General features: G+C 36.0%; 1 long non-coding RNA gene across 1 annotated transcript; it reads right to left on the reverse strand.

The window, feature by feature from the left end:
• Positions 1 to 1,190: 1,190 nt before the first annotated feature.
• LOC107602883 (uncharacterized) lies at positions 1,191 to 13,757 on the reverse strand. Its single transcript, XR_001611077.1, has 3 exons — positions 13,684 to 13,757; positions 12,474 to 12,595; positions 1,191 to 1,307 (listed from the first exon to the last, which is right to left on the reverse strand). It is a non-coding gene; the product is annotated as an uncharacterized lncRNA (long non-coding RNA).
• Between the last annotated feature and the right edge of the window lie 854 nt (positions 13,758 to 14,611).

Here is a 14,611-nt window from a genome sequence, read left to right on the forward strand (position 1 = left end):
CTCAGTGTGACTCAGTCCATGGTGAGCAGACAGGAAACTAACAGTCCCTCGTCCATCTTCAACACCCCCTCAGTCTCCATGCACTTTTCCTTTGTAAAGGACCTATACCATGGAAAGCGCAGGCCTCTGGAAGGTCATGGGTTTGTCCCATGGGGTTAAGCTTGCGACCTTCCACTTCCATTCTTGGAAAGTACCTTTATTAATTAGAATTACAATGGGAAGTTAAATATTATTTGGGGTTTCTCTTTTTCCTTTGTAACTTTTTTTTCCATCATGTTGAACTACACTGTGTGGCTCCTGGGTAAATGGCATGACATTTTTTGTCTTAATTAATTTAATTGAAAATAAATTAATTTCCTTCATACGATGACTTGAATCTTCTATACTCAAACAGACCCCCCCCCACACACAAAAAAAAGTTGTTCCAAACCTGTATGAGTTTCTTTTTTCTGTTGAGCACAAAAGATATTCTGAAGAATGTTGGTAACCAAAAATTTGACGGTAGCTATTGACTTCCATAGTATGGAAAAAATACTATAGAAGTCAATGGCTATTGTTAACTGTTTTACTGTCAATCAATACCTTGAAAAACTTTTGTCCACCAAAAAAACCCCAAAAAACAACAACAGGAAATTATATCATACAGGGGCCCTCTTGACTGTGTTAGTGTCAGATATCAGATAATTAGAACTTTTTTTGACCTGGGTGGCATGACTCACAAAAACCTTAATGATATTTATGAATTAATATATTATGATATCTGCAAAAATACTTTTAAACCAATGATATATATTTGAAAAACTTTTGATAAAAAAAGAATGATTAAGATGTGTATTCAAGGTGTGAAGAATTTTTTTTTACTTGATGGTTACACCATATGACATTTTCAGTCATTAAATTTAAACCTGTAAATGGTATAAAATATTACCAAAACCACCAGTACATTGAGAAAGAGTACATTTCTAAATGGCATTTTAAAAAATGTATTAGATTTCTTTTATTTACTGTAGACAGTCTTGCACATCATTGACCTTTGGAACTTGAGGTGTTTCGCCATAAAAGGGATCCTGGGAGAACAAACTATTTTTACACCACCGAGGACCATGTCTTCAATTTGTCACACATCACAACTGTTGAAAGCATTTACAGCAGGTTTATCATACCTCAGTGCTATATGTTCCTCTGCTGAATTCCGGGGCAGACCAAAGAGCCGTGGAGAGTCGTCAAACAGGCACAGAATGGCAGTTATCAGCACACATGGTGAGGAGATCTATGTGCTGGTGTGAAGTAAAACCATGCAGACCCCCCTAATGAAGAACAACACACACACACAAAGCCATACAAAATGACTAACACATGTACGCAGACACGGCTATCACTGGCTGCCGTTATTGTTTATGGAGTTTCTATGATTTCCCACACCACAGCACAAGACACCCCTGCTCTGCCTCTTCTGAGGTTTGTGTGTCTATACACAGGACATACCTTATTCTGCCCCACAGCATCTCACAGAATGTGTGCTGGAGAGCGAAAAGGACGAGGCTGATGTCATGCACATAAATATTTTTGGAGAGCGTAAGCGCAGTCTGTAGACCCAGAAAGGGAAGCAGCGGGTTTGCTTAATAAATAATGAAATATAAAGCGTGAAGGCCTGATTGCTGGCACAGAGGAGGGCGACATCATCTCTTTAATCGATTACATACAGACTGTGATGAATGAAATGCAAGTAGAGGCCCGGCCTGCATGTCTACAAGGGGGGGGCTGGGATAAACTAGGATGAAGGAGTGAGAAGGCCGAATGAAAAGAGACAGGGAAACTTAGTGAGAATTAGTGAAACAGCAGGAAACAGAACTATGAAGGATTTTAACTTGAAGTTAAAGTTAGGAGTTTGGATAGTGAGAGAGAAAGGCAAGAGATAAAGAGAAGTTTGCCATGATCCTATGGCAGCTGTGTGTGTGTGTGAGGGGAAAAATCCCTTAGTACAGGGATTACTGACTTTAGTCATGGACATTTTGCAGACTTTGGGAAATGTATTAATCAAACTTTTAGCACATTCACAGAAAACAGCTTACTTCCATGTTGCAAAATATGTTTATAGTGTCCTTAAAAAACTTTCATTTACTCACCCACGTCGTTCCAAAAATCAACTACTTTATTCACTACCTTCTTCTGTGGAACAGAGAAGGAGAAATACTGAAGACTGTGCTGGCCACTTATTTGTGGCTCACTTTTTTCCTGTCAAGCTTCAAAAAGAATGCAAAAGCACCATGAAAGTACCTTTAAAATTTTGTAAAGTTGCACAATAGCTTTGCATGAGAGAGAACCGAAATTTGTGTAATTATTCGCTGACAATTTTCTGTTAACCACTGGAAATGGATCAATGAACCACTGGACATCACTACTTCTCTCATGAACATTAATAAATGTGCCAAAAAGAGCTAGGGTGGATGTCAAGATTTTCAGAGAAAAGCATCTTAAATTTGGGCATTATTTAAAGTTTAAAAGCTCTAATCTTCATTGTAATTATCTTGTGTCCCACAAAAGAAAAATCATGAATTTGGAATGACATGAGGGTGAGTAAATGATGACGGGATTATTTTTTTGTGAACAATTCCATTAAGGAAAATTAGATCTTGTAGATTGACTTCATACAGAGTGAAGGCAATCTATAAAATGTAACTGCCTACGCCATCATACCATCACATTTTGAATGTTAGGAATCTTCTTTTTTTAAATCCCTTTTCGTCTACACACTACCCCTTCATCAACTACTGAAGCCTTTCGAAACATGGGTGTGTCTGTACAACATACACTAACACACACACACACACACACACACACTGCTGCCTGATGGAGAATCTCATGTTTGTCTCACTTCCATTGGTATTTATAAATCAAACTTTGCTTAGCTGTGGGTTCGTTGCCTGGCAAAAGTCCGTGATACTGCTCAAATGTGGTTGCATTTCAACCATAGAGCTCTGCTGGCTCTCTAAGCACCTCACCGGTCCCATTAGACCAGAATGTCTCTCACAGGACCAAGGATTGTCAGTGAGGGGTATGGCTGTAGCCATGGTTGCAAGGATGGTCATAGTTATGTGTTTTCCCCTTGATGTCATTGTGAACTGAGTCAAAGGCTATTTCAGCAAAACGGTGGTCAGAGTTTATATGGTAATGCATGTAGCGGACATCTAAGTAATGGATAAAGTGAGAGTTAAGATGGATACAACAGTTTGGAGAGAATCAATGGTCTATGAAAGTCTGGACTGTGTGGGTTATGATTGTGGAATGTGAACATGTGGAGGGTAGGAAGGAAAAATCCCAAATGAGGTCTCTTTTAAATCTTAATTGTTTCTCTCAGACAACGAGATTAAATGGAGTGTAAATTGAAACTTCTTTGTTCTCAGATTCTCAGAAAAAGAACCAAACATCTCCAAAGTGGGTGGATCTTTGTACTGTAAGATACGGTGGACCTCTTTCATTCCTATTATATGACTGAAATTAAAATATTTTGATGTGTACCCCCTTAACATAATTTATCAAGTGTTCCTCACGTGCTGCACGCAAACATACAGAATGTCTGTGTAGTTCAATTAATGAACAACTTGCTCTTATGAGCTAATAGGGGTCATGAACTGCCTTTTTTATACTTTTTTTTTACTGTTCTCTGAGGTCCACTTATAATGTTATAAAGATTTGTACATCAAAAAACATCATAATGTAGAAGTAATGAGCTATTTTCTGTGCTATTTTACCAGAAGAGACGTGGTGAATTGTAAACTCAGAATTAAATGGCCACTGCTGTGATTGGCTAACAGTTGTGTATACATCCTTCACAGATGGACGCTAATGTGATTTAGGTTAAAAACACATAAATACTCAGTTGTTAACAGACAAATCCATAGTGACCACGTTACACTTGTGTGTTGCGACGTTATTGTCGGATCCAATATAGTCGGCACAGCATCGTCTTTTTCATCGTCAGCAGCGTCAAATTGTGCTTTGTTTGTAAACGAATCCACGGCAGAATGAAGTGTACAAAGGACCAAGTTTTTACTGATGCGGTCTGGATCTTCATTAAAAATAAAGTTAATCCACTCTTTCCTAACGTTGGGATCAGAAGGAAGGCGATGCAAAGACTGTGTTTTTCCACAACTTTACCGTTTGGTTTCTGCGTAGACCAGCGTTTGCCTCTCTCGTTATTTACACTACGTGCACGAATCAGTGGTCGAGTCTAAACAGGCAGCGATGCAGGCGTTGATCTTCTTCTGTGGAGGCGGTGTTTAGCCAGACTATTACATCATAAAGTGGCACATTCCACAACCTGCTGTTTTTGCAGATTGGTTTCAATATAAGCTGTTTTTAGACTAACGAGAAAGCTTTGAGTTCTGGAACTTAAAGGATGTTTTTATAGTACAATGACCTCTTAATTAAAACTTTTTCCAGTGGATGGATAGGTTACCAAAATGCGAACTAGCGATCTGAAACAATGGCCTCAGCACTCGAAGGGTTAGGGATCAGTGTTGGGGGTAGCGCATTATAAGTAATGCGAGTTACGTAATCAGATTACTTTTCTCAAGTAACTAGTAAAGCAACACATTACTTTTTAATTTACAAGAGAATATCTGAGTATACTTTTATACTCTATACTTTTTCAAATAAGTAACGCAAGTTACTTTTTCTTCCAATTTATTGATTGACAGCTTTCCTGTCCCCATGTTGAGAGAAATCAGAAGATGTTACTGTAGTTATAAAATAAATATGAATATGCATTAATTCGTCTCACTCCCAAAAAAAACAAACAGATTCAGTATTCCTCAAAATGAATACAAATAATACAACTCAGAATATGACGCAAACCTGCAATAATTAAATGTTAAACAACACAAAATATCCTTTATGTATTTAATCCCATTCTATTAACAATGTCTTTGCTTCTGACCTTCGATGATCCAGTTCAACCATACTAATAAGCAAAAATTACTCTAGACAAACATTTGTGTGTCTATTTTTATTGCTGAAGTGTGTTTAAATTTCTTCTTCTGCATTCTACTTTACGGACGTACATTTTCTTTCCCTTCAGCCTGAGGCTTATTCATTTAACTTTTGGTGTGAAAAGGCTTTTATATTTGCCGAAAATATAACCTTTTTATTTAAAAAAAAAAACAAGCAAGCCCTGTCCAGATTTTTTAAAGTAACGCAAAAGTAACGTAACGCATTACTTTCCATAAAAAGTAACTAAGTACCGTAATTTGTTACTTTTTTAATGGAGTAACGCAATATTGTAATGCATTACTTTTACAAGTAACTTTCCCCAACACTGTTAGGGATAGGGTGAGTCCAGATGTCCCGTTTTTCCCGGGAGTCACAATTCATTGTCGATTAATTTAAAGTTAGTGAAGGCAGAATAGACGAATTGCGCTGATAGAAGTGCTCTCTCTCGCACACGCTCCACTTCTTCAGTTCTCATATACAGCGCGCGATCAGTTCTCAAATACACACACAGCAGTCCAAATGTCTATCGTGTAGAGTATTCACATAAATACAGACAGTTATATCAGTTCTCAGTGCTCAAATACACACACAGCAGTCCAAATGTCTATCGTGTAGAGTATTCACATAAATACAGACAGTTATGGATTAAGTGAACGTAAACAGGTGGGTGAAAACTGAACTTGTCTCAGTATTACATGCATGCCTTCCGTCTTAAAGGGACAGCATTCCTAATTAAGTACTAGTGTCATAAATGTTAAGCAAGAAAAGGTGTTAAATAAATGTTAAGTAAACCTACTGTATCTGAAAAATGAGTTTAATTTGTATCTCTTTCGTATTTGTTTAGTCTTATTCTGCTTCTTTTTCAAAAATTATAAATTATATATATTATATATGAACATATATTTTTTATAAGTTGCTCCCTTTTCACTACTGTTAAAGGGATAGCTAACCCCAAAATGAAAATTGTCATCATTTATTAAAGTTTTTCCAAATTCAATCCTTGATTCAAATTTCTCATAAGCTTAATTGATTTGGTCTAAAGAGAGAAGAATTAATGACTATTTTTGTTTGAAGACTACATATAAAATAGCTACCAAAATAAATGTTGGTAACTGCAGTTTGACTAAAAGTAATGACTAAAAGTTGACAAAAATGCAATGACTTTTCGTTGACTAAAACTATGAAAGACTCAAATGACTAAAATGTGACTAAGACTATTAAAGGGGTCATAGGATGCTACATGCATGTTTACAAGTTGTTTGAACTGAAATGTGTGTTGGCAGTGTGTGTACACAACCACCCTATAATAATAAAAATCCAGCCAGTGTTTTTTTTTTATCTCGTTAAATGTTTTCTGGAGACCATTAATGAGAACACTACACTATACCAAACTGTTAGATTTTTTAATGTTTTTGAAATAAGACTTTTATGCTCACCAAGGTAAAGTAAAACCATTTACTATTTAAATTTACAGTAATATTTGCAATTTAAAATTAATGCTTTCTATTTTAATATATGTGGAATTTGTGATGCATTTCTATTTATTTGATTAACAGTGCGTTCAAAAGAACAGCATTTATTTGAAATAAAAATCCTCTGTAACATTATAAATGCATTTACTGTCACTTTTTATCAATTTAATACTTCCTTGCTGAATAAAGTAAGCCTTTCCAAAAGGTACTACTTAACTACTGGAACAATAAAGATCATTGTTGCACTCTACAATACCAGTTTTACGATTTTGTTTTTAATTCAGACATTTTCTGCTGACCCTTTGCCTTTTTAAGACGGGTTTTCTAGGGGTCCACAAACATATTAGTCACTACAGACACATTACAACTCAGACTTGACACTTATCATTTATCACTTATCTATGACTAAATGTAAAATGTTATCTCAAGCACATACCATGCTGAATGCAAACGGCAGTAAAGCTTTCTCTTCTGAATGTTTATCTCCATTCAGAGGGCCTCTCTCTTAAACAAATCTCTCTGCTCACCTCTCTCCCCCTGAGCGCTTGTGACATAACTGCACATTTCACCCTCCAAGCACATCTGGATATCTGCTCTGCTCCAAAGAGACTGTGTCACTCCTCAAAGCTGCTTAAACCAAACTGTTTAAATCAGTGAATAGCATCAGAAATGAAAAGCACTGGACAACTCAATGCCAGTGTGCTTACGTGCAAAATTTCAGATTCAATATGGTCCCGTCTCACGGGAACAGTGCATAATGGGTTTCATTTGTGGACTACATCAACTGACCCAAATAAGTCTAACGTTTCTTGAGGGGGTAGTGTGAGCATGCAGACTTGGCCAAAGAGGTCAGTTTAGGTTGTGGAGTGTTTCGCTGTGAGATAAAGCAGAGTAGAGCAAGGCTATAGATAAGGACACAGCTCAGGAGTCAACTGGATTGATTTAAAGTTTAGGGTTATCCTACCTCAGTCTGGTGACCTGACCCTTGTGTTGTTTAGGAAGGAAACAGCAAAGCAGATTGTAGATTTAACATGATTTATGTCCCCAGACAAAATACCTTCAAACAAATGTCTATGCGATGACAATGGACTGGGCCATTGGAGTGCATTACTGTCAAGTATCATACCCTTCAAATGTAAAGCTGTGTGTGAAAAAGTAATTAATTGTTGTAAACAATAAAGCACTAAATCATTATTTTAATAATCATTTTTGTTATGCTTTTAAAGCATATTACAAATATATTTAAATGCATTACAAAAGTTTCAACATAAATTACAATAAATTATATTTAGGTTACTATGACTGCTTGCATTATAATGCTACATTGCAAAGTACACTTTAACTGTATTTCAAAGACAATAGAAGTATACAATAGAAGTGACATTAAGAGTTCATTAAAGACAGCAGACTGGGGAAAATAAGCTGTATTTTGGAATGACTTAGCCTACACATGTGATAAGCTGCATTTTTACTTACCTACAGTGACCTTTCACCCTTTGCCTTCTGAAGAAGTATGTTATCCAACATGCCTGGGGCTACATGTTCCTTTTTTCACTGTGATGCAAAAATGTAATTTTTCTGTTCTTTTATGAGAATAGAGAGCTGTGGTATGCTGGGGCCTCAAGAGGAGGACAGTAAAGAAGCTGTGCTGTTCTTTCAAAAGGACTGACAACCGTTTATTTAACTGCACCACATATGTTAGCCAATAAGAGGCCATTGTCCAATCATTGATGGCTTTAAGACACAGGCTGCATTCCCTCAATAAGGAAACATGGTATAGTCCCCTCAGAGCAGAAGCAAGGATCATATATTAAATTCTTATTCTCCTTTAGAACCAAATTCAACATGAAAAAAGAAAGAAAAAACAATAAAGCACTAAATCATTATTTTAATAATCATTTTTGTTATGCTTTTAAAGCATATTACAAATATATTTAAATGCATTACAAAAGTTTCAACATAAATTACAATAAATTATATTTAGGTTACTATGACTGCTTGCATTATAATGCTACATTGCAAAGTACACTTTAACTGTATTTCAAAGACAATAGAAGTATACAATAGAAGTGACATTAAGAGTTCATTAAAGACAGCAGACTGGGGAAAATAAGCTGTATTTTGGAATGACTTAGCCTACACATGTGATAAGCTGCATTTTTACTTACCTACAGTGACCTTTCACCCTTTGCCTTCTGAAGAAGTATGTTATCCAACATGCCTGGGGCTACATGTTCCTTTTTTCACTGTGATGCAAAAATGTAATTTTTCTGTTCTTTTATGAGAATAGAGAGCTGTGGTATGCTGGGGCCTCAAGAGGAGGACAGTAAAGAAGCTGTGCTGTTCTTTCAAAAGGACTGACAACCGTTTATTTAACTGCACCACATATGTTAGCCAATAAGAGGCCATTGTCCAATCATTGATGGCTTTAAGCCACAGGCTGCATTCCCTCAATAAGGAAACATGGTATAGTCCCCTCAGAGCAGAAGCAAGGATCATATATTAAATTCTTATTCTCCTTTAGAACCAAATTCAACATGAAAAAAGAAAGAAAATAAATAGTAGATACAGTGAAAAAGCAAATATACGGCAACCTAAGGAAAGCTCTGGGCAGTATGCATCTCTCTCTCCACTGCACACTCTAGTCACATCTATATAGAGTTTTATTCATTTAAGTTGTCTGACAGTTATGGTAATATGTATATAAAATACCAAACAAATGAGGACACAAAGGCATGATGTCTTAGTACAGCACAGTTATCCATATGGGATGAGATACAGATGTTTGAAACTTGGTTTCTTTTTTACTAATTGCTCAAATGTACAGGAAAACAGCACTGGTCTTAAAACAGAGCCTTGAGGAACCTCATACTCTACTGTTGTGTCTTCTGACATTTCATTGGTAATAAAATGATAACAATAGTTTAGATTTAAACTTAGAATTACCTATGCATCACTAAAACCCCCAATGTAAATGTTCAACACAAACCTGAAATTAAAGATATGGTATATATTCTAAAATATAAAACAAAACTTTAACGTGCAAAAAATAAGAAACGACGTGTTGGCAAGAAGAAAAAGAAGCTCATATTCATTAAAAAAATTTTAAAAGAAAATCATCAAATCATTAGACATTGATGCAACTAGTTACTAAAATGGAAAATTAGGCCTAATAGTGGGAAAATTACTTTTAATTGTCCCACTAAATCATTTCATTAGGGTTCAGCTGCTCAGTGGTTCCTGCTCTGTCTGCTCATCTGAAAGTTCTGTATTTTCTACTTACGTTGTTAACTAACCTACTATACCACTCTAGTTGATCTCTGAGAGCCATATTATTGAGAAAAGGGAGAGATGTCTGGTTCCAGGTCTATTTACCTCACAGGGTAGCGGAGCAGAGAGAGAGAGACAGGTCTGGCCTCTCTCTTTGCCAAATGTTCTTATGATGAGAAAACCATTCTCACATCCCCCATCATCTGTTAAACGCACTTGCATAGGCACATATTGGTATTATACACATATACAGTGGCCACAAAAATATTTTAATACTTTTGGACAGGATACCTAAGTCATACTTAATGTATGAATCTTGTGGTGTTACACATAATATCAAACTAAGTGGCATTAACAAACAAATTATGTTAAGGCTTTGCTGTTGATTGTAGGTGCTTCTGCCATAATTGGGAGATTTGACATTGCCTGTACATGACATAATTTTTCACTGTTCAGTATTTCAGTTTCAGTATGATCATTAGATCAATCAGGCACTTTTTTTTAGTACTGGACATAATAAGGAGTGTTAAGACTGTGGTAAACTATGTTAGTAATGGAACATTTTGGTTTCCTGTAAGTAAATAATGTTTCCCAGAGTTAGTCTGTGAGACTACATGGTTTTGATGTTAGTATATGCTACATGCTTCAGCAAATAACACCCATAGGTCATGCCCCGTGGTGTGTGAGATGCGGGAATGGGGTAATGTCAAAATCTAAGGCCAGAGATGCATACACTCCATTATGGCTGTCTTTATTGAGTCTAATTTTAGGACCAGTAAGGAAGTGAAACATAATCAAACATTACTTCGCCCTGAAAGTTATTTCATTTTTGCAATAATTCCGCATAATTTCAATGAGACTGGGTTGTTGCTGCATAACAAATGCATCACTTAACTGTTCAATTGAAGGTTCAATATTTTAAACTTTTAAAATATTTTTTTCTTTATTTTATGTGCAAAAAAATTTTTTTCTCCTTTTCCTTTCTTTTTTTTCAAATCAGTTGGTAATTTCTTTTCATTTTCCAAATAGAAAATAAAGACTTAAAGTAATAAAGAGTTGGCTAAAACAAAAACTAACAAGATTTAAACACATTTTCATTAATTAAAATAAAGCTGAAAAAATAAAATATAAATAATAAATTAAAATTTCTAAAAACTAAAATTACAAATGTTGCCTTGGAAAATAACTGAAATCACTTTAAGTTGTACTTCTAAAATAACTGAAACTGAAATCAAAAAATCTAAAAATTTGATCTGTTGGCATGTATTAAATCCAACAGGATCTAGACAACTGGAAAAAGTATAAGATTTCTTGTGCAACTCGAAGATACAGCCGTAGTAACTTGAGCAACACAGCTGGAGATAGTGGAAAGAGAAGTAGAAAGCACTAAAGAAAGGGTGGCAGGAGTTGAAAGGGAAGAAAGTTAATAAAGAGTGAATGAAAGAGTGGGAAATGACTGAAGAAAGAAAAGAAAAAGGACAGACACTGCTATATGATAGGACTCTACTCTGACCCAGTTGTAGAGCTGATATGAAGTTGGACTCAAGTGGCAATTATAGTCATTATGAAATACAATCACATATCCTTCATAAAGATAAAATGCTCCTATTTTCCTCCGTCTGCGAGGTGAATGGGGGCAGATCATCTTTCATAGACAGACCCCGAGATGATGTAAACTTTGGTCATGGATGAATATTTCCAGCAATTGCTAGAGGGACGTGACAACAAAGCCAGAACTATCACACTGACATGAACAGACACACACACACACATACACACACACACACACACACACACACACACACACACACACACACACACACACACATATAATAAGAACAAGGTGTTTCTGTTGGCCCTCAGCAATAAGAGAGAGCCAAGCTTGAAAACTCAGAAGATTTATAATAAAGCCCCCTCCTCCTCCTTACACTGCTTTCTCAAACTCTCTCTCTCTTTCTTTGCTCCACATCTGTTTCTGGCCCCTCACACACACACACACTCACACACACACACACACACACACACACACACACACACACACACACACACACACACACACATATAATAAGAACAAGGTGTTTCTGTTGGCCCTCAGCAATAAGAGAGAGCCAAGCTTGAAAACTCAGAAGATTTATAATAAAGCCCCCTCCTCCTCCTTACACTGCTTTCTCAAACTCTCTCTCTCTTTCTTTGCTCTACATCTGTTTCTGGCCCCTCAGATCAGGCCCAGGAGACAACAATATATAGGTCAACGTGCACAGCTGAAACTATGACCACACTCACTTATTATCTGATATTAAACAGACATGCATGGCATCAAGCAGAGAGTTACGAAATACACTGTAGTCAATCTTCATCATGGGATGTCATGTCTTTAGATGTTTAGTGAGCTCATGCTGGACTACTGCTAAAAGGGAAAAAACTGTACTTTCAAATAGGTTAGACTGACCTCTGCTGGCTAATCTGATGAAGTACATAAAATCACAAAAGGGGATATTCTATTCACATTAACATGTAGGCTAACGGAGAATAAAGTAAAACCTGTAGGTTAGGTTAGATTCAATTATTGAGATTAAATTATATTATTTATTAAAAGTGCATTCAGTAATTCTTATTTCGGAATCGTTTAGACTGCCATCTACCTACGGGGACCAGCATAAAAGTCTCTTGAGTTTTATGTAAATAACAGTGATACTAGTGAGATTTAGAGAGTGTCTACACCACAATTAATGCACTTACCCAGGGGCACCGCTACAGTTACTGGGCCTCCTGAACAGCATGTTGACTCGGGCCCCTCTCCCAGTCACTCAGAACCGTCTGTCTGTTCACTGTCAGTAAGGAATCTGCCTCCTTCTGGTAACCTGGATCAACAACATATACATTGACATGACTGCGCTTCCTCAGACACAAAGACATGCTCACACTCCACTGCCATTAGATTGGCAAATAAGGGTCACATTTGACTTGGTATGCTATTACTGTTAACTGGCATTCTGCATTGCACAGTAGATTTAAGCATAAATAATTGACATTTTTATAGACATAATGAGCATTGTTCTTGTAAGCCCTCACAAGAGCTGGAAAAGGAAGAAAAAAGAAAATTCCGCAAAGTAACCTGGATCAACAACATATACATTGACATGACTGCGCTTCCTCAGACACAAAGACATGCTCACACTCCACTGCCATTAGATTGGCAAATAAGGGTCACATTTGACTTGGTATGCTATTACTATGTTAACTGGCATTCTGCATTGCACAGTAGATTTAAGCATAAATAATTGACATTTTTATAGACATAATGAGCATTGTTCTTGTAAGCCCTCACAAGAGCTGGAAAAGGAAGAAAAAAGAAAATTCCGCAAGACAGATATATATGAAAAAATAGAGGGCAAATATAGTATAAATTAAAAAAATATGTAAAAATAAATACACTACCGTTCAGAAGTTTGGGGTGGTAAGGCGGTAAGAAATATTATTACAAATTCAGTGAAGTTTTTCTATTTTGATATATTTTCAAATGTAATTTGATTGTGATGGTCAAGCTTCAGTCATCGCTGTCACATGATCCTTCAGAAATTATTCGAATATGCTGATTTGCTGCTTAAGAAACATTTTATTTTATAAACATTTCTTAGTTGTGCTACTGAATATTTTTGTGGAAACTTATATTTTTCAGGATTCTTTGATATATAAAAATATATATTTTTTTAAAAATCGTTTGTAAAATTATAAATGTATTTACTGTTACTCTGGATCAATTTAATGCAACCTTGCTAAATAAAAGTATTCACTTCTTTAAAAAAAAGACTTCCTGACTTAATATTTTAAACATAGGCTAGTGTATATAAATGAAACATACAACTATAATATAAACATAAATAATACATTTATACAATAATTAAAAAATAAAAATAATAAATGTTAAAATAGTTATAGTCCACCTCACCCAGCTGAAGCAAGATCTTCTTCCAGCATATACAAACATCTTTACGAGCACACCTCAGAGTGTGGATATCATAGTTTTTCCATAGACTTCTATTACTTTTATACTGACCAAACGATATTTTCTATTCCCTAACCCTAAACCTACCCCTTACAGAAAACCTGTTTGCATTGTTACACTTTCAGATAAACATCATTTACTATTTTTAATAATTTTTTTCCCTCGTGGGGACTGCAGGCTGGTCCCCACAATGTAGCATTAACAAGTACACACACACACAAACAGTGGAAGTGTGGTCAAAGAGCAAGAAAGAAAGAAGGCTTTGAAGATGGCGGCATAGGTTGCGTGGCAGAACATCACTATTGGGTTACCGTCGACATAAATAATACATTTATACAATAATTAAAAAATAAAAATAATAAATGTTAAAATAGTTATAGTCCACCTCACCCAGCTGAAGCAAGATCTTCTTCCAGCATATACAAACATCTTTACGAGCACACCTCAGAGTGTGGATATCATAGTTTTTCCATAGACTTCTATTACTTTTATACTGACCAAACGATATTTTCTATTCCCTAACCCTAAACCTACCCCTTACAGAAAACCTGTTTGCATTGTTACACTTTCAGATAAACATCATTTACTATTTTTAATAATTTTTTTATTAAAGTACACACACACACAAACAGTGGAAGTGTGGTCAAAGAGCAAGAAAGAAAGAAAGCTTTGAAGATGGCGGCATAGGTTGCGTGGCAGAACATCACTATTGGGTTACCGTCGATTGACTCTAACAAGTTTGTAAGTGCATTATAGACCATGTGCTCTTCCAGCTGTCCACAGCCTGACAAACATGAGAAAAGTTAAAGCAACTGTATGAAGTGGACACTGACATAGAGGAAACATCAACAAGATAAGGTTGTTAGAATCA

This window comes from Sinocyclocheilus grahami, unplaced genomic scaffold (genome assembly GCF_001515645.1).
Source record: "Sinocyclocheilus grahami isolate Dianchi unplaced genomic scaffold, SAMN03320097.WGS_v1.1 scaffold337.1, whole genome shotgun sequence".
Lineage (NCBI taxonomy): Eukaryota > Metazoa > Chordata > Actinopteri > Cypriniformes > Cyprinidae > Sinocyclocheilus > Sinocyclocheilus grahami.